Source organism: Eschrichtius robustus, chromosome 12 (genome assembly GCF_028021215.1).
Source record: "Eschrichtius robustus isolate mEscRob2 chromosome 12, mEscRob2.pri, whole genome shotgun sequence".
Classification (NCBI taxonomy): Eukaryota; Metazoa; Chordata; class Mammalia; order Artiodactyla; family Eschrichtiidae; genus Eschrichtius; species Eschrichtius robustus.
The window spans coordinates 86,366,123-86,384,697 of record NC_090835.1 but is presented as its reverse complement, the minus strand read 5'-3'; the positions used below and the strand labels follow the sequence as shown (position 1 = coordinate 86,384,697).

The 18,575-nt window shown below is 40.2% G+C and overlaps 7 non-coding genes across 7 annotated transcripts; 2 read left to right on the top strand and 5 right to left on the bottom strand.

Annotated features, from left to right (window-relative positions):
* Nucleotides 1-717: 717 nt before the first annotated feature.
* TRNAA-CGC (transfer RNA alanine (anticodon CGC)) lies at nt 718-789 on the bottom strand. Its single transcript has one exon. It is a non-coding gene; the product is annotated as a tRNA-Ala (tRNA).
* A 1,933-nt stretch (nt 790-2,722) lies between these two features.
* Nucleotides 2,723-2,794, bottom strand: TRNAA-AGC (transfer RNA alanine (anticodon AGC)). Its single transcript has one exon. It is a non-coding gene; the product is annotated as a tRNA-Ala (tRNA).
* A 2,291-nt stretch (nt 2,795-5,085) lies between these two features.
* Nucleotides 5,086-5,192, bottom strand: LOC137774287 (U6 spliceosomal RNA). Its single transcript, XR_011075816.1, has one exon. It is a non-coding gene; the product is annotated as a U6 spliceosomal RNA (small nuclear RNA).
* Nucleotides 5,193-5,923: 731 nt separating this feature from the next.
* On the bottom strand, nt 5,924-5,996 carry TRNAF-GAA (transfer RNA phenylalanine (anticodon GAA)). The gene has a single exon. It is a non-coding gene; the product is annotated as a tRNA-Phe (tRNA).
* Nucleotides 5,997-8,474: 2,478 nt separating this feature from the next.
* On the bottom strand, nt 8,475-8,546 carry TRNAA-AGC (transfer RNA alanine (anticodon AGC)). Its single transcript has one exon. It is a non-coding gene; the product is annotated as a tRNA-Ala (tRNA).
* A 2,107-nt stretch (nt 8,547-10,653) lies between these two features.
* TRNAA-AGC (transfer RNA alanine (anticodon AGC)) lies at nt 10,654-10,725 on the top strand. The gene has a single exon. It is a non-coding gene; the product is annotated as a tRNA-Ala (tRNA).
* A 2,200-nt stretch (nt 10,726-12,925) lies between these two features.
* Nucleotides 12,926-12,997, top strand: TRNAA-AGC (transfer RNA alanine (anticodon AGC)). Its single transcript has one exon. It is a non-coding gene; the product is annotated as a tRNA-Ala (tRNA).
* The last annotated feature ends 5,578 nt before the right edge of the window (nt 12,998-18,575 follow it).

Sequence of the window (18,575 nt, the reverse complement as noted above, 5' to 3'; positions counted from 1 at the left end):
CAAATCAAACTATTCCTGCCACCTAATAGCTTCCAACCCTGAAACTTCCAACAATGTTCCCAGTGTTCACGTTGACAGTCTCGTCATTCCTTAGCGCTGCTGTTTGGGTTGTTCAATGTTCTCTCAGTCACTCACTCAGAAAGATTTGGGATCCACTTCCCCCACCTCAACTGCTTGCGTCCAGTAATGGATGGAGGGGTGGAGGGAAAGGAGGTGGGGATGAGAAGGGGGAGGCAGGGGAGTCAGGTGAAAGCTTTTCTCTTGTCTGTTAGATGATGCAGATCTGACTGCTCATACAACTAAAAGAACTAAAAGAATAGGGCTGTTTATCTTCCCCTTTATTCTGTACTTTTTCTGTCCTGTCTTTATTTGCATATGCCAGTTGTGGTGGCAGGCTTCTTGCTTTGGAAGTGAAATGTCTGATGGGAATGTCTTTCTTTTCCTTTCTTCCCTTCTCCCTCCTTCCCTCCTTCCCTCTCTTCCTTCCTTTCTTTCTTCCTTCCTTCCTCCCTCCCTCCCTCCCTTCCTTCCTTCATTCCTTCCTTCCTTTCTTCCTCTCTTCCTCTCTTTCTCTCTCCTTCTTCTTGTCTTCATTTTGCTGATGCCCTGCCCTGGGAGGTGGTAAGCCAGAGGCAGTAAAAATGGGAAAACTATAAAAGCAATCCACTGCCCTTCTTTTCGCAGAGGATATGAGAAAAGGGGCTGATAAAACCTAAGTGGAGGTGCCAGGGATTGAACCAGGGACCTCGTACATGCGAAGCACGCGCTCTACCACTGAGCTACACCCCCCTACTTTTATCTTCTTCTGGCTGTTTCATAAAATGTTATTTCTCCGTCTTTTTTTTTTTTTTTTGTAAGCTAAGAGTTGGCTGGAGAAAGTCTACCAGGTTAAATTACACTATTTCTGAAATTACTAAACTGGATACAGTCTAGTGGCTTCTCCCTGGACTGCAGTTATTTAATTAACCCAGGAACGGTTGAAAGAATAATGCTTTCTAAGAGATAATTGACTGAGAATGTCTTACTTTTTTTTTTCTTCTCTCTTTCTGTTCTTTTTCCTTCATGCTCCTCAATAATACTACCAATGGATTTGATTGCTCAAGCTTGATGATGTGAATCTGCCATGTTTGTCGTTTTGGCTTCAGGAAATCCTGAATGAGCCAGATCTTTCTTTTTTGTTTCCTTCAATTAAATGTTCCTTGGGAAGACAGACATCACCAATGATGATGAGGCCTTAGAGTGGAAAGGGATCAGGAACAAATGGGTATGAAGTTAATTTTGCTATGAGCAAGAAAAAGTGAGTTAGGGAATATAAAGAGGAAAGGGGGAAACGTTTGTGCCAACATGGTTTAAGAGAATAAAAGAAAAGGGCAGGAATAAAGGTGCTAGAAACCGAACCCAGTACTTCATTTCGTGCACTCTATTCTCAAATAATCCAAGAAATTCGGAAAAATACCTGTCCCCACTGATTTCCATTATTTGCTACTGGTTCTCCGAGAATAAGTCTAGAAATGAAAAGCAAGGATTTAGAAATTTTAGAGGATCTTGTAATTGCTTTCAATCCCAAGTGCGTGATCAGAGGACTTGACTCATTTTAATAGTGTGTAGCTCTAATGGGGTGCTGTCCAACTTGCTTGGTGTATAGAATGTGGAGAGGGAAGCATACTACAACGGGAGAGACAACACTTTATTCAACTTAGGCTTTCAGCTGGCACTCTTACACATAAAGGTAGGTTAACAAGAGAAAAACAGAGCTTGTTAATGTGTGCAACAGGCATCACGCAGAAGAAACCTAAACAAAAAGTAACTCAAAGTGGCGGCTTAGCACCGCGGCTAATGAAGTATATTCAACAAAGAACAGTAAATTTGTAGACAAATGACGGGATCGAGGAATGCTGTTTTCATCTTCCAAGGGCAGAAAACTGTGGGTAATTAAATATATGGGAGGAAACTAGTGGAGTAAGATTTGTTTGCAGATTCCTCTGGTGTGTCTCTGGGCTGATAAGAGTTTGTCTCCAGTAAAAGGAGAGTTTATATCCTGCCTTTGGGCAGATATGGGAGGGTAGAGAGAGCTTTTTTGTGTGTTTTTTTGCATCTTAATTAACTTCAGCTCAAAATAATTTTCATGTCAAAGAGGCATATTTTGCATGACATATTCTGGTTTCATACATAGTCATGTGCAGAGGGAGCATGTTACAGTGTGTGATATATTAGAGCTAATTTGTCACTTCGACTCAAAAGTGCATGAAGATCTGAGAAATTATGAGTATGTCTTTCTATATCTTATCATATTTAAATCCTTTTAAGTTGCTTTTTAAATTTACAGTTTGATGTTATTAGTTTAAAAAGCCGTTTAAAATTACATTATTTCTACTTAAACTAACTTGCTGAATGCTAAACTAGATGTATTTCACTTTATTTTATTTTATTTTTTAATTTTTTGGCGGCGCCGCGCGGCTTGCAGGATCTTAATTCCCCAACCAGGGATTTAACCCAAGACCTCAGCAGCGAAAGCGCGGAGTCCTAACCACTGGACCGCCAGGGAATTCCCATATTTCACTTCTTTTTTTTTTTTTTTTTTTCCCCCCGCAAAATAAGGAGGTAGCTCAATATGGTGAGGATAGAAGTGATTCCAAAAAGCGAAGGCCAGTTTTAGGTAGAAGTACGAACACTCACAAGGAGCTGGTCTCCTTACGTACAAGGAGAAACACTCACCTGCGATTGGAGGTGCCGGGGATTGAACCCGGGGCCTCGAGCATGCTAAGCACGCGCTCTACCACTGAGCTACACCCCCTTCCTCTTTGTACTTCTGGAATAAAATTTAATGGCAATATCTAACCGCCTTGTGTTTCCAGAACCTGAAATTGTTAGTACAAAAATCCCTTATGTACGATTCCATTATTTCTGAAATTCCTTTATTGCATTCTCTTCCCAGGCTACATGAAGAGAAAGGCATCTTCATGCTAGGCAGAAAGGTACATTCCTAGGATCTATTCACACTTGTCAACCTACAAGAGGTGAATAGAAGAAGGAAAAGAAGAGCCTAGAATCAGTGACACTCAAGGAACAACTGGGAGAACTAGCCCCACAACTTAATTTCTTCATACAGATCCCCATTGTAAGAATTTGCTGTCATCTAGAATATCATTCTGTGTCAGAATGTAAGAAAGTGCTTAAAGATGATAGTATGCTCAACAGATTATAGTATCTTTGAGACAATCTTGGAAACACTGAGCATTAAAATGAATAAGAAACAATAAAGGAGTACAACGTAGTGGATGAAATAAGACTGCTAGACCAGAGAGTTGACTGAAATACTAGGTCTGGGTGAGGAGATGGCCAGCGTCAAAGGATCCTCAACTTTTGCTCTGAGGATGGTAAGAATGACTCTGTTGTCTGTTACAGAACATGGGGACTTCAAAATTTCAGTCTGAATTGAGAGGCCAGTGGCTCAAACAGATTACTCAGACACTTGTTGAATTAAAGTTCTAAAATCACATGTATTTTGGCTAGAGTAAGATTCCATAAGTTCATTGTGGGTTCATTCATAGAAAAATCTAGAGCCATTTTGTGACCTGCAGTGTTGCCTAAAGGATTAGTGGGCTAGAAGACATAAGAAACCCCAAAACCCTTGAAATAAGGCAATTATAACTTTCTCTCTAGATTTCTGTCGTGGCTCCATTACTTGAATAGGCAGGAAGCTCTGGGAGCAGCAGTTTTTTCCCAGCACACACCAGGCACTGATCGCTAGCTTATCACCTTCTAGAATATGGTGGAGGAAAAGCTAAGGAAACAAAAATGTGGCTCATGTTTTTAGTAGGATGATGTTTCCTTTAACTGAAATTACCTGTAAGTCCCATGTTCTTCACTATAGAAAATGTACATTGCTTCCCCCACCCTCACCAAACTTGAGGAATTGGGGATGGGTCTTTCCACTTTTTTATTTTTCTTATTTATGCCCTTTAATTTATTGATTTCAAACTTTTCCCAAATCTAAGAGCAAGTGCACTTGAACTGAATCAAGAAGCCTCTTCCCAGTGAGTGATAGATGATGAGCATCACTTACTGCCAGGTGTTGGAGAGTTTGAGTTTTGAGGCATTGAAACTTGCTGGGTTTCCCGAGGGCAAGTTGAAATCCTGCTCACAGAACTCTCGGTTGAGTTCTGACTGTGGTCAATATGACACATTTATTTTTTCAAACTTTCAAAATAAAAAACAGTGCTTGTTTAATGTAGCTGGAGGTAACAAGTGGATAATAGTAATAACAATGGGTTACATTAAATGATTATATCACCTCCTTGATAAACAGACTCCCTAAGAGGTGAAGTAATTAGTTGGCCACTAGTTCACAGCCAACATGTAACAAGGCAAGTTTCAAAGCCAAGCAGATTTCCTAGAACACCTGCTCCAGATCCTTCTTTACAGTCAGGAATCCTGAAGTCAAAAGACAGATAGAATGACTCTTGGATTCATTTCCGTTTGAAAATGTCATTATCACTCACAGGGAAAGGGGTGGTCCTACATAATTTCTTAATGTTGAGCAGCTCTCAATGCTGTGGGGAAATTAGAAAGAAGGGAATGAATTCATAATATGTACCACGAAATAAAACACCTTAAATGCAGCAATATGGCCTGCAAACCCTGCTGTGACTTTTTGTAGGGGACGCTACAGCTCTGGTTCTGGACGCCTCAAGGAACGGAGGACAGAAAGACAGGAGAGAGGAAAACAAAGTATTCCTGAGAGTGAGGCATTATAGCATCTCTTTCAAATGGAATTTTCTCTGCAATAAAGAGAATGCCAAGGAGTTTGCGACTAGGACAATATCTACCAAATAAATTAGTTGAATACATGTCCACTAGCTAGACCTGTAGATTCGGGTAGCTCACTGGGTAAGTTTCAGAATTTTTAATCTGGGGAAACAAAGTTTGAATCCCTAGGGGTTCAGGTCCCGTGTGTTTACATTTATTCTCCAGTTATTTCTAATTGGCAAAAGGCTACTGAAATCTTGTCTGCTTGATGTTCTGAGTATTTATAATGGACTCTTCTACCCTAGTGGCTGGTAAACTGTTGCGTTCGAGCTAAGAATGGTTTTGGAAAGTTTCATGGATGTGCATGTCATCCTTGCGCAGAGGCCATGGGAATCTTCTCTGTATCTTTCCAGTTTTAGTATAAGTGCTGCCGAAAGGCGTACCGTTTTTTATTTTTAAAGGTGAAAAATAAAACGAAAAATAGTATTGCGTGACACGTGAAGTTTAAATGAAATTCAAATTTCGGTGTCCATATATAAAGTTTTATTCGAACATAGCCACTTTATTTACGCATGGTCTACGGCTACTTTCGGGCTCTCAGGGAGAGTAATTGCAACAGAGGCCGCACGTGGCACCCTTTTCCCTTCCCACTGCTGCTGTGCGCACTACGCATTGCAGCGACTCAGTGATCTTTCCTCAAGTTTTTCAGTGTCCCGTGCATCTATGAACCATAACATTTTATTGTTATTACTTTTATTAGTAGTGCTTGCACATCATGTGAAAACAAAACAAAACAAAACAAAAAGTGTGAACTGTGGCGCAACCTTGTTTTTATTGTGCAATTAGGCTTTAGCATGCTAAAGGAATTCAACATTCGTGGGCATCATCCGAGTGAATAGGTACCGGTCCGCGGCCTGTTACGTACCAGGCCGCACAGAAGGAGGTGAGCGGCCGGCGAGCGAGCGAAACTTCATCTGTCGCTGCCCGTCGCTCCCCACCGCTCTCCATCGCTCGCAGTACCGCCTGAACCATCCACACCCCCGTCCGTGGAAAAACTGTCTTCCACGAAACCGGCCCCTGATGCCAAAAATGTTGGGGGCTGCTGCATTACGACATTCCTTATTAATGCCCAGGAAGGAAACTCACCCTTGGGATCAACTAAAAACCCTTAATCTGCCGAAACCCGGGATCGAACCAGAGACCTTTAGATCTTCAGTCTAACGCTCTCCCAACTGAGCTATTTCGGCCACCTGGAAAGTCTATGTTCCTGACATTTCTTTTTTAATATTTAGATTGTTTTCAACTTCCGTTTTTAGACGTTTTCAGATTCCTTAAGCATGGCTGCCTAATTGTCCAATATACTTGCCTATCCGGAAAGACCTGGAATCTATTGCCTTCCACGTATGCCAGTTGCATCCAATTCCTGGCAGTATTGGATGAACACGTAAAGGTGGGAGAATTTGAAAAGAGGTAATAATGAGGGATTCAATAGAAAGCCTTTCCGCTCCTTTACATCCTGTCAGTTGACCCAGGTACGGCTCAGAAACTAAAGAAAATATTATGGGGCGGGTCCCTTATTTTTCTCTTCTTTTCTTTCATCTCGCACAATCTCCAAAAATGCTGAGAAGTGGAGTCCAATGATGCTGTGAATTTGCTAAAAGAATACCGTATACATAAATATTACCAGACTAAACACTCGAGACAATATTCCCAACTGACAGGAAAGCAACTGTCACAAAATTTAGAAAATTTGAAACGGCATATCTCATCATAACAGAATTTCTTCACAAAAATTCCTTCAAAAATGAAAATGAGACTACAACCGAATCAGCTTTTGATTGGCTCCTTCGTTAGCCAGGCAAGGAAATCATTTAGCACTGTGAGGTAATAAACAGTGCACAGCATCATTTCATATTCAAGTATAAATAGAATATATGAGCAGGGCCTACACACATGAGTAATTTGCATGAGAAAGTAGCTTATGTTCCCGTGGCTCCTACACTTGGTACAATCCTCCATTCTTCAATCTACCTCTATAGCTTCATAGGGAGTTCCTACAACTAAAGAAGAAGAAGAAAAAAAAAGAACCAGACCTGGTTTATAGGTGGTTCTGCTCATATACTGGGACCACACAAAGATGAGCAGCTTCCATGGTACCTGAATGTTGGTGGTGAAGGTAAACTCTCTCAGTGGGCGTTACTTCAAGCAGGGCACATGACTGTTCATTTTGCTTGTAGGGTAGGGATCTACACTAATTCATGAGAGGTGGCTAATAGTTTGGCTGGTGATTAGGGGCTTGGAAAGAAAATTATTGAAAAAGTGGTGACAGAGAGGTCTGGGAAAGAGGCGGGTAGATAGAATTCCCCAAATGTGCAGAGTCTAAGGATATTTATTTCCATGTAAATGCCCTCCAGAGACCAACCTCCTCAGAGGGGATCTAATAGGCAGTTGGACACGATGACCCATTCTGTTGATGTCTGGAAGCTTCTCTTTAGCCACCATTCTACTTGCCCAGTGAGCTTATGGACAAACTGGCCATGATGACAGGAACAGAGGTCATACACAGGCTCAGTAACATGCACCTCTATGCACCGAAATGATGTAGTTCAAACCACTGCTAAGTGACTAAACTACCAGTATCACAGACAAACTTTGAGCCGTCACAACCTATCATTCCATGGGGGAAGCAGCTAAACCCCTGGTGTCAGGTTCATTATATTTGACCAATTCTGTATTAGCGGGACAGTGTATATCTCACTGGAATAAATATTTATTCTGGATGTGGATTTTCCTTCACCTCCCACAATGCTTCTGCCAAAACCACCAACCATGGATTTACTGAATGTCATATTCAACAGCATCCACAGCATTGTTTCTGAGACTAGAAGCCAGTTTATAGCAAATAAAATTTGGCAATGGGCTAATGTTCTGGAATTCACTGGCCTCACCATAAGCCCCTAACCCTGAAGCAGCTGGCCTGATAGGATGGCGGAATGACCTTTTGAATACTTGGTTATTGTATGAGCTGAGAGACAATACTTTCTGAGGTTGGGGGCTGTGTAATGATATCTAGGATATGGTGAATACTCTTAATCAGTGACTTATAATGGGAATGTGTCTCTCTCCTCAGGACTCATGGATGCATGAATCAGAGTGGAAGTGGTCTTTTCACTGTTATGGCTAACAGACACAGGGGCATTTTGCTTCCTCTCTATTCCCCTGATAACTTTTATTTGGACTCCAAAGTCTTTAGGTGATTTTTCTGGTGTTTCTTTGTGATTGGAACTTACGAATAAAAGGCATGATTTTATTTAAAAAGATAAAAACAGTGTGGAAAGGGGGGTTATTGAGTGATGTCAAGGAAAGCTTGACAGCGTAAAATCCCTAATTTCCCTAAATCAGTACTCTGAAGGATTCACTTTAGGAACTGAAGGGAGGAATGTGTGGTCAGGTAATTTGTGTAAATTACTGAGAGGGGAATAATTCCTCATGACAAAAATCTGACCTCCTTTCATAATCCCAATAAGGATACGTGACTCCTCATGACAAAAATCTGACCTCTTTTCATAATCCCAATAAGGATGGGTGACACTATTTTGGCTAGATCAGAACACTTGTGGATTCACTTAACTTCTGCACTTTTCTCAACCCTGGGAGGTGCTGAGCCACTGTAAAGAATAATTACTGTTATTCTGTAGTGGTTCCCAACAAAGATACTCCTTAAGTGGAGGTGCCGGGGATTGAACCCGGGGCCTCGTGCATGCTAAGCACGCGCTCTACCACTGAGCTACACCCCCGCGGCATATGGCTCATTTCATTCATATTAGAAATTAGTGAGGATTTGGTGAGTCTCGCAAAATCACCAATTGTTCTGTGAATTAACTTAACGAGCTCTAGCGGGTTCACTCCACCCAAAGTAAATGTCTTAACACCAGATTACTTGCTCAGAAAGACTGATGATCCATTGCCCCCTATTTCTGCTGACTATAGAAGATAATCATGCTTGGAGGTAGAAGAGTAGAGAAGCACAGAGAAGGGATCATCACTGGGCAGATTTGCTTCTCCTTAGCCCACAGCTATTTCATTGACCAAAGCACAGTTGAAAGAATAATGCCTTCTAAAAGATAATCGACCGAGAACCGTCTTACTTTTTTTCCTCTTTCTGTTCTTTTTCTTTCATGCTCCTCAATGGTACTGCCAATGGCACTGAGTCCTCAGGCTTGATGATGTGAATCTGTTGTGTTTGTTGCCTCAGGTTCAAGAGATCCTACATGAACCAGATTTTTCTTTTTTGTTTCTTTCAATCAAATGTTCGTTAGGAAGACAGACTTCAACAGTGATGATGAGGCCCTTGGAGTGGAGTAAAGGGTTATGAATTTAACTTTGCTATTGAGCGGGAAAAGGTAAGTAAGGTAATATAGAGAGGAAAGTGGGAGAAGTCTGTGCAAGCATGGTTTAAGAGAGTGAAATAGGACAGTAATGGAGGTGCTAGAAATGAAAGGTTGCATCAAAGATGCTGGCTTGGAAATGTTGGATGAATATATGGCAAAATTAAGTTAAATGAAGCGATTTAGTATCCATATCAAGGAATATCAAGAAAGAAGTTATTGATTTAGAGAAGAATTGGATTGTCAAACCTGAATCTTTATGACCCTATTCTTTCATCTGCTTTCAGTTTTCAGTACTCTAATCTGAGTGGTGAATTTATCCTTCATTTAATTCATTTAAGAACGCTTAATACTATCTCCTGGACATTCCAGACAAAGGGCAAAACTCTACCAGTGATGGCATGCCAGCTGCAGGGATGTTTTGTCAGTAAGGAAAATGAGAAGGCTCAAGTAATTGTTAAAATGTCCAGTGATGTTCATCTCTTTCCCTCATGTCACTGGTTAATTAAGCAGTGAAATCAAGATACGAAATGTCACATAAATTCTCACACATATATGTCATACATATAGCACTGATACACACACAATAAAGAGATTATTCTTCTATGGGTCATTTCACAGTGACTAAACCTCACAATACTCCCCAATGCACACACACACATAAAACCTCAAAGTAAAATGAAATTAAAAGTGTGATGCTGAGTAGCAAGTATATTGGAATTTCTTACCCTGCAACTTTCCTAGATTTTTCCAAGTAAACTTTATATTTTTATTTTAAAACTGTAAATGAAATCACAACCAAAATAGGTCAGTTAACAAAGCACAATTGTTGGATTATGATAGTTCCATTTGGATTCCAAAGGTTTGATATAAAATTCCTGTAAGAAAATGGGATGTATTAAGAAATCTGGGAGACCAGTTAGTTTTGATGTCACTCCCATGATTACATATGTGTTGTGTGTGCGTGTGTTCAAAACAGAATAACAGCAAAAACGCCTAATCATTGATAACAATGACGGCATTTGGACTGGAGAAGCCTGAGCCGGAGGCTAAATTCTGCAGTGAAGGGGAAGGAAATGATGATGAGAGATGACAGGACTAGGGGAAAATAGAGCGCCAGAAGATAGTATATTAGGAAGGTTTGCCTATCAGAGGAAAGAACCTCCAGAAAGGACCTCTAAGCAGCAACTGGCATCTGTACCAGAAGGAAAAAAAAAAGTCTTTAATACAATTCACTTACACTGTAGATTTCAAGAACGTGATCCTACAACGTATGTTTGGCTGAATCACCAGATGTTAAGGATGGGTAGGCATAGTGCATCTCAAATCTGAATGGAAGGAGCGTCTTCTTGGGAGACCGTGACTTTGGTGCTATGTCAAGCACAGTGGCACGGAATAGCTTGGCGGAGCTCTTCTTGCAAGAGACATTTACGTTGGGTGGAGTGCGCTCCCTAGAGCGCATGTAAGTTAATTCATGGAACAATTTCTAGTATGAATGAAATAGCTCGACTACGTCGGGGGTGTAGCTCAGTGGTAGAGCGCGTGCTTAGCATGCACGAGGCCCCGGGTTCAATCCCCGGCACCTCCACTTGGGCATCTCCCTTTACTGGGAACCGCGACAAGCAAACCAGGAGTGTCTTAGGCTTTCTTACTGAGAGATCAAGTTTCCCGCCTTGTCGTGATGCCACAATCTTCTTTGTCACTGTGGAATACAACGACGTTCGTGTTGAGTTACTCAAACCGTTTATTCATGTTCTTATTAGCCATCTGCTCTCTAGCCATTTTGAACAATCACAGCTGTGCCGTGGGGTACACACAGCGTAAGGGATGCCTGCCCCCACCCTTACTATTCTTAGGTATTGTGTGATGACTTCTGAAGTAGTCGAAATGAAGCCAGGTACTTCTGATCCTCATGTGTCTTTGGTGGAAATAGCATTGGGCTTAAAGCAAAGATCCACAGGAGAGGAACAGAGAAAGTCTGTTCAAACTATTGCTCTTCAGACTCCCGCTGGGAGAAGTGTAGAATATAAGCAGTAAAGGAGAACACTGAAAATGTCCTAAAAGATATCTAGAAGAAAACTGGGTTTCAGAGGACTGACTTCTGCGTATGAGTAAGAAGCAAGAATGTAAGAACTAAAGAACCTGCTCTCAGAGACTTAAACGGTCGACTTTCAGGTCGAAAGTTTGATGCGCTATCCGAGGTGCTGACACTTGTATTCTTGGACATCTATTCAGAAGTATTCGTTTGTTGTCCGGCTTACCTTTCTTTCTCATTTGTCCCTCATATTCCAAGCCCAATGCGCTAAAAATCAGTTGTTGCCTCAGACACGTAAGCCCAAAGCCACCGGCGGACCCTGCTTCTATGCTCAACATTGCTCCCACTACAGTCACACGGGAATCCAGGTGTGGCTTTCCAGCTGCTCTTTATAAAGCTATCAATTCCAGCAGTACTGCACCGCAAACAAAAATTCAACCACACGAGCGCCCTACAAAGTGCTCAACCTGTTTAACCAGCGAGGAAAAGAGCAACTAGTAGCTCTCAAACTACGATAACTGGAACAAAACAAACTGGATTCTTGTGGGACATAACGTTTTCACCTACTTCGCTTAGAATAATGGCGCCTTCTCTTGCGGTGGACCTGTAGAAATGCAGAAGAGATAAAGACCTTGGATACATCCACATTCTCCCTCATCCAAATATTACTGGTGTTTAATTCTCATTCCCAAACTTTCTTCTAGCGTCCTCGTTCTCTTGCTCCTCCTTGGCTGCTTCTTCTCCCCCTCAACTGTCTCCCCCTCCCCACAGGACACTCTCCGCTCTTCATCCCCTCTCTTCTCCGTCCCCCTTCAACTCTCCCGTTCTCAGCATTAGTCTAGGAACAACCGAACCTTGCTGACCTTTCAGAGTCATTTGGGGGAGTTTTAAAATTACATAATTTCCTGCCCCTCCCCTCCTCCATCTATGACAGGATTTCCTCAAAAAACCAAACCAAACCAAAACCAAACCAACCAATCAAAAAACACACAAAAAACCACGTGCGTCTGCCTTGACAGCGGTACACATTTGAATAAAGGCAGGAAACTTCTACTTTTGTGTGCCCCAGGGACAGATAGGTTTTGAGGACCTGCCCAGATGTGAGGAGGTCTTGTAAATAACGAATTTATTTCTTTTGCTTCCTTCGTGTTCGCCTTATTGTGGAAACCATTCTGTCTGAAAGAGGCGCAATATCGACGGGAGCGTCTTTTCTAATCCTCTTTCCTGTCTTCTGTCCTTAGGGGTCTCAGAGCTAGAGACGCAGCGTCCTGGGCAGAATGCTGCTTCCCGCGTTTCCAGACAAAGATGTTGGGCGCAGCGGTTTAGTAAAGTAGTGACTGACTTCGCTCTTCATTTCATGCCCATATTGTGAGTTAATTACACTTCACTCTTATCTCCCTAGTGGACCTAAATTTCCTGAGCAGTTCTCATGGCACCGGTCTTTGTATTTCCCTGCACTATCTTTTATAGTTTTCTGAGAGCGCTGTAGACAGAAAAGAAAGAAGTTGAAGACACAAAAGAATATTCCGTCCGACACTCCCCTTGGTGGTGGATAGGAACTGCCACTCAGGAAGCAGCCCTTGGAGGGTCCGATACTTATGAAAGATTCTACCTGTATTTAGACACCTTTCAGTTCAGAATGCAATGTCTCTTCTCTTGAGGGTTTCAGAAAGAGCAGGGTAGCTTCAATCTTGGAATACCTGCAGCTAATAGTGGCAACCTGCTATATAGAATATTTTAAGTACCCTGAGCAGGGGGTGTAGCTCAGTGGTAGACAGCGTGCTTAGCATGCATGAGGCCCTGGGTTCAATTCCCAGCACCTCCAGGGAGTTAATCTCAGCCCTAAACTAAGGCTCACAATTTATGAAGTCACTATCAAGTGACTTCATCTTACATTCCCAATAAATTTGCAAAAATGGCAATGGTTGATTCCACTGATATCTCATTGTTCAATGACCTGTGACATTCAAATGTTTACCACAAGTATCTGCAAAAAAACCACAGGTTTACATTTTCCACAAGTTTTAAAACTTGTTTAACTAAGCCTTTTTTTTTTTTTTTTTCCTGCCACCAGTTCTAACATATTGTAGCAGATTTCACTTCCGGTTGTAATGAATTGTTTGTTCAACTTCCCACAAAATATTCTCACCTGGAGTTTTACACGTAGACTATTCATGCAGGTTATTTCTTTAGTTACTTCAAACGGGCACTGACTCCTTGAATAAACAACTGAGTAATATTGGTAGCACCTGTGGACTCATCAGGAGTCAAAAGAAACGATGCCAAATCATTTGTCTTATTTTAAAATTCAACTACTGATGCTGCCTCACAGATGTAGAGAACAAACTATGGTTACCAGTGGAGGGGAAGGGCAATAGAGGGGTTGGGGAGTGGGAGGAACAAACTTGGGTGTAAGATAGGCTCAAGGGGAACAAAGCCAATATTTTGTAATAACTGTAAATGGAAAGTAACCTTTAAAATTGTGTAAAATTTTTAAAATTAAAAATAAATTAAAATTAAAAATTTAACTTGTTTTTTTTGTGAAGAAAGTCTGTTGTAATAAGATATGCCATTTTAAATTTTCTAATTTTTGTGACAGCTTTCCTGTCAGTTGAGAATATTGTGATGAGTGTTTAGTCTGGTAGCATTCATGTATATGAATGAGTTCTGTTCCAAGAGTGAGTTCATAAGTCCAATTTGTTCGTAAGTCCAACAAATTTAGCCTAGGTATGCAACTAACACAATCGGCTATATAGTACTGTACTGTAATAGGTTTATAATACTTTTCACACAAATAATACATTAAAAAACACAAAAAAGTTTTTAATCTTACAGAACAGTAGTACAGTATAACAGCTGGCATACAGGGGCTGGCATCGAGTGAACAGGCAAGAAGAGATACTGACTGGAGGGGGGAGAGGAGGTTGGAGATGGAAGAGCTGAAGAATCGTGAACAATAGGAGACAGAGGGCAAGCTGCAATTTCACTCTCACCTGACATTGATGGACCGCATGGTCACATTTTTGAAAGTTCGCAACTTGAAGATTCCTACGTAGGGGAGTTACTGTATATACGTACAGTAAGTATATATATATTTTGCAAATTTATAGCATTATTGGATTCCATTTCTCAGCATTTTTGGAGATTGTAAGAGAGGAAGAATCAAGAAGAAGAGAAAAATACGTTGTATTCCATTAACATGTTAAAAGCTGTGCCATAGTTCAGCCATGAAGGAGCTCACAGCTGAAGCACACTTTTATTGTTTTCAAATGGTTTTGGTATTGTTTTTAACCAAAGTAATAAATGCATTTTATGATTTCTTTGAGTTTACATGGTGCTCCAACATATTAATACCCTGTGAGCAGTAAGCACTGCTGATTTTTATTATTTTAAAATAATAAAATATTATGCACGTGACATTGAAAAACTTGGGGAATGGTCACTGAGCCACTGTGATGTGTAGTGTGCACAGCAGAAGTGGGAAGGGTGACACATACCGTCTCTGTTGCAACCACTCTCTGTTGTAGCCCAAAAGCAGCCACAGACGTTGTGTATGTAAATGAATGAAGTGGCTGTGTTCAAGTAAAACTTTATATATGGGCACTGAAATTCGAATTTCATATAAACTTCACATGTCAACTAATACTATTTTTTATTTTATTTTTTCAACCTTTTAACGTTCCCAAACCATTTTTAGCTCGCAGGCAATAGTTTACCAACCACAAAGTATAGGGTCTCAGAACTTGTAAATACTCAAACTTTAAGAACAGGCAAGATTTCAGTAGCCTTTTGCCAGTTAGAAATACCGGGAAAATAAATTCGAACAGAAGGACCTGAGCCCCTAGGGATTCAAACTTTGTTTCCCTGGTTTAAAAATTCCAAAAGTTTACCTAGTAAGCTACCCAAATCTATAAATCTATTTACTGGACATACATTCAGCTAATTCATTTGGTAGATATTATCCTAGTTGCAAATCTCCTTTGCATTCTCTTTATTGCAAAGAAAATTCCATTTGAAAGAGATGCTGTAATCACTAGCTCTCAGGATTACTTTGTTTTCCTCCCTCTTTTCTGTCTTCCATTCCTTTAGGTGTCCAAAACCAGAGCTGTAGCGTCCCCTACAAAATGTCACAGCAGGGTTTGCAGACCATGTTGCTGGACTTAAGGTATTTTATTTCATGGTGAGTATTATGAGTTCATTCGTTTTTCTCTTCTCAATTTCCCCAAAGAATTGAAAACTGCTCAACATTATATGATTATGTAGCACCACTTCTTTTCCTATGAGTGATAATGACATTTTCAAAGAGGAATAAATCCAAAAGCCACTAATCTCAAGTGGTCTTTTGACTTCAGGATTTCCATCTCTAAAGAAAAGACCTGGAGTAGGTGTTCTAAAGGAAATCTGCCTGGCATTGAAACTTGCCCTGTTACATGTTGGCTGTGAACTGGTGGCCAAGTAACTACTTCATCTTTTAGGGAGTCTGTTTATCAAGGAGGTGATATAATCATTTAATGTAACCCATTGTTATTACTATTATCCGCTTCTTACCCTTAGCTACATTAAACAAGCACCTTATTTTTTTATTATTTTGCAAGTATGAAAAAATAATGTGTCATATTGGCCACAGTCTGAACTCAACCTAGGGTTCTGTGAGCAGGATTTCAACTTGCCCTTGGGAAACCCACCAAGTTTCAATGCTCAAAACTCAGACTTTCCTACACCTGGCAGTAAATGATGCTCATCATCTATCACACAGTGGGAAAAGGCATCTTGATTCAGTTCAAGTGCACTTGTTCCTAGATTTGGGGAAAGTTTGAAACCAATAAATTAAAGGGCATTCAACAAGAAAAAAGTAGAAATATCCACCCCGATTCCTCTAGTTTGAGGGGTAAAACAATGTATGTTCTCTATAGTGAAGAACATGGAACTTTGAGGTAATTTCAACTAAAGGAAACATCCTACTAAAAACATGAGTCACATTTTTGTTCTCTCAACTTTTCTCCCACCATATTCTAGAAGGCAGAGAAGCTGATATCAGTTCCTGGCGTGCTCTGGAAAAAAAACTTGCTCCTCCCAGAGCTTCCTGCCTATTCAAACAATGGAGCCATGACAGAAATCAAGAGATAATTGCCCTATTTTCAAGATTTTGTGGTTTCTTGTGTCTTCTAGCTCACCAGTCTTTTAGGCAACATTGATGATCACAAAATGGCTCTAGATTTTTCTATGAATGAACTCACAATGAATGTATGGAGTCTCACTCTAGCCAAAATACATGAGATTTTAGAACTTTAATTCAACAAGTGTCTGAGTAATCTGTTTGAGCCACTGGCCTCTCAATTCAAACTGAAGTTCTGGAAGTCCTCAAGTTCTTTGACAGACACCATAACCATTCTTACCATCCTCAGAGAAAAAGTTGGGGATCTTTTGACGCTGGCCGCCTCCTCACTCACACCCAGTAATCCAGTCAATCATCTTGTCTAGGAAGAAGTTGTTCAAATTTCTAATTTATCAATGATTTGTAAAATAAAAATCTTACCGGCATTTTCCAGTTTACAGGCCATATCTTTTCCTCCCTAGTTACTTTCTACATTTCTCTAAATTTGTAACCTTAAAAGCAATACTTAAGTTTCTTTTTTAATGTTGTAAGGAACCTTCCTTAAATCAACAATATCCCTACAGTAGAACAGAATAAACCACTGCAAGTCAATAGATGTTTGTCTGGTTTCTAGCTCTTCATACTCCTGTTGAGCCAAGAGCTCCATGTGAGGAGGGTAAATGCATGGACAAGATTCTCCAGAACAAAGCTGGGTTGTACTAGTCTTGGCTCATATCTAAGTAAGGGAAACAAACAAATAAACAAAAAACTACCAGGCTCTAAAACGAGACCTAAATCCTGAACCATCAAATTGAAAGTTTAATTTTCTATCAAATTATCCAGGATTAAAGACATTTTGTTATGAAACTCTCTGCAATTCAAAAAATTTAGGTTTCTGCCTAACCTATATATTTTATCCTTTCTTTTGCTTTATAAACCCCATGTGCTAACAAATAGTCACTCCAGACAAATCTTAGGTACAGAAGCTCAAAACTGTCAGCAGATTCCATTTCTAAAACAAACGGGTCTCCTCACAGCTACAATGGGGTCGAGAAAATGTGGTTTCTTACTGCTCTCTTTAGAGCCACAAATACCAGTGACTATTTGCCAAAACCAAAAACTCAACTGCACGCATGCCCTCCTATGTACTGTTTGTCTTTTTTTGAAAGAAAGAGCAGTGAGAGATTCTGCAAACCTTGACATGCTTAGAAAAAACAAGCCAAGTCTTACGTGGATCAAACACTTTCAGGCTACTTCACTTAGGTTAAAGGGAACTTGTTTCCTGTTTACCTAAAGGAAGAGTCAAAGAGAATGCACCCACCAAAATCCTATGCCAACACGAAGTGTTCTTCATCTTCCCTCCTCCGCATTTTGGGTCAGATATCGTAAATTCATTCCCATCTCCCCATCAAGGTCTAAACTCCCAGAGGTAGCACACACAGTACTATGGTTTAAATCACTATGCGTTACCTTTTATGTCTTTCTGGCAGCATTTTGGCACAATGAGGAAGGAAGTTATAAAAAGGAGGAATATTTAAAACTTTTTTTGGAGATAATTTCAAACATAAAATACAGTTGCAAAAAATATCTTATATATCCAGATTCATCTATTGTAACATTTTGCCACATTCATTGGTTCTCTTTCTCTCTCTCTCACTTGCTCTCTCTCTCCACACATAAGTTTTTTCCTAAACCATTTGACAGTGTTGGCAAACATATCCTTTTACCCCAACATACTTCATTGTATTCTTTCAGGGCACTCCCTTATGTAAGCACAGTAAAATTGTCAAATGTAGAGAATTTAATATTGATACAAAACTATACCCCTCATACTCAAATTTTGCTAATTGTCCCGATACTATCCTTTACTCCATTTTTTTTTTTTTTTCCAAATCCAGGACCTCTCCATGGTGACACATTTCATTTATGTTAATGTATTTTTAGTCTCCTTTAATTTGGGACCATTTCTCAACTTTTCTTTGTCTTTCATGACATTTTCATTCATTGACATTTTTAAAGAGCATGTTACAGTTGGTTTGTATAATGGGTTTCAATTTCGGTTTGACTGCCTGATTAGATTCAGATGATGATGCATTTTGGTCAGAATACAATAGGAGTGTTGCTGTGTCCTTCGCAGTTTATCTCATAAGAGGTACGTGATGTCAGTGTCCCTATTATGATGAAGTTAATCTGATAATTTGGGGTAAGGTTTTCTCTGCTGAGTTTTTTTTTTTTTTTAATTTATTTATTTATCTATTTATTTATGGCTGTGTTGGGTCTTCGTTTCTGTGCGAGGGCTTTCTCCAGT